The following is a 2152-nucleotide window of genomic DNA, read 5'->3' as shown; positions in this document are numbered from 1 at the left end:
TTGGTACCTCATGATCTATGAGGAACTTTTTCCTTATACTAAACAGACTGACCCAAATTTTCTCCTCGGAACTACTGTGTAGCCACTGCCCTCAGGAAAGCAGAACACAGGTGTGCACAGGGCTGTTTTGGTGCCGAACCCCACACCTGCCTGCTCCTCTTGGACACAGCTGCAGAGGTGTTGGCTAGGAGGGCCCTGCCTAGCCACCCCCTCCTTCCAGCAAAGCCAGCCCCCTGCAGCTCTCCCGGCCCTACCAACACTCCCACAGGAGACACTCCCAGTCATGGCTCTGCAACCCCACAGAACCCTGCCCATCCTGTCCCCGGCCGCCTACACCAGCCCCACCTACTCCCACTCTCGCTTCACCCAGGGTACCCTTCCTGCGCTTCTCTCTGCCTACTCACTTCTTACCCATCTTTCACCACCCAGTTAGCACACCCGCCTCCAGGAAGCCTTCCTGATTGCTCCAGACCACTCTAACCTGTCTCTTCTCTGGCCTCCTGTGTGCACCCTGAGCCCATGGTCCTCACTGGGCTCACTCACGGCCTCCTCGTGACGCCTCTTCTTAACTTTCCAGGAACTTCTACTTGCCTCACCAGCCAGTGTGTGAGGCCCAATGTGTTTGACGGGAGCAGTTGTCTCATACACACTCAGTCTGTGGCCAGTGGAGTTGATACTTGGGGGGAAGGGCTCAACTACATCTTCAGTTCATCCCTAGTGTGAAACCTCTGAGCCCAGCACTCCAGATGAGCTGACCTCCCCGCCAGCCCACCTTTCCTCGACACCCGCTCCATGTGCCTTCAGGGTGAGAGAGATGGTGATCGCAGGGATGTAAGTCTGAAGCCACAGCCAGAGGTCAGTAAGAGGCCAGGATTGATGTATGACTGGTTTGTAGCACTGGCCTGGCCAGTGTGTGGGCAAAGCTAAGTGCAAATCTCTGCCAACCAGCAGCACAGACTGGCATCTCCTGAGAGTCGCTCGAGTCTCCTTGCCATGGCCATCTGCAGCCCTGACGAGACTTGAGCTGGCAGCTTCTCCCCGGAGAGCCTCCAGGTCAGCTGGGGAAAAGGGTGTTACAGACTTCAGAGGCAGAGAGGCGACAGACCTTGACACACTCACATACACTTATGAGAACGGCACAGACAGCCCCCTCAGCGGGCAGTGCGGGTGCTATGGGGGGCCACATGGGGGCAGAGGCCGAGGACTCAGACTCGCTCACAGACATGGGAGCAGTCAGGATGGGACTGGTCTGACCTGGACGCCACCTACACACATGTGCAGGCAAACACACAGGCAGGGGCTTTGCACCTGACACCCTCCAGAGACACCCAAGTCAGTCTTCCCCAGCTGAAGGAAGCCCTTGGCTGCTTTGATGTAATGACAGAAGTTTCCCCCACCATGTCACCTTCCTCTTTTTCTTTCTTTCTTTTTCTTTCTTTCTTTCTTTCTTTCTTTCTTTCTTTCTTTCATTCTTTCATTCTTTCTTTTTCTTTCTTCTTTCCTTTCTCTCTGTCTCTCGGTCTCTCTCTGTCTCTCTCTCTCTCTCTCTCTCCAGGGTCTCGCTGTTTAGTTCAAGCTGGCCTGGACTCACTGTGTAGCCCAGGCTAGCCTTGAACTCACAGCAATCCTCCTGCCTCTGCCTCTGGAGTGCTGGGATTACAAGCACCCACCACCATACCCGGTTCTCACCTTCCTTTTCTGTCAGCCATTTGCAATGGAGCCAGCCTAGTAACCTTCTCCAGGCCTAAGGGGCTCTCTGTCCAGGGTTGTGGGGCTTGGGAGGTGGAGGTCAAAGTCAAAAGCTGGTTTTCCATGCCTTTGCTGAGGTCCAGAGCCTGCCTGTACTTCCACTGATGGGGGGCAGGCAGTGAAGGCAGGCAAGGTCTCCCAGCTTCCCTGAGGTGCAGTCCTGGTTGCTGAATTCCCTGGGATTAGGCATTTGTCAGGCCCTTGGCCCTTTTTTTTTTTTGTCTTTTTGAGACAGGGTCTCGTTATGCAGTTCAGGCTGGTCTTCAGCTCACTTTATAACCCAGGCTGGTCTTGAACCTGCAACGATCCCCCTGCCTCAGCCTCCCAAGTGCTGGGATTACAGGCGTGCACCACCATGCCCGGCCCTAGGCCCTTGGCCCTTGAGAGAACCTGGTCTCCAGTG

Source organism: Chinchilla lanigera, unplaced genomic scaffold (genome assembly GCF_000276665.1).
Source record: "Chinchilla lanigera isolate Chin_1 unplaced genomic scaffold, ChiLan1.0 scaffold00023, whole genome shotgun sequence".
Taxonomy (NCBI): Eukaryota; Metazoa; Chordata; class Mammalia; order Rodentia; family Chinchillidae; genus Chinchilla; species Chinchilla lanigera.
This window is presented reverse-complemented; position numbering follows the sequence as displayed.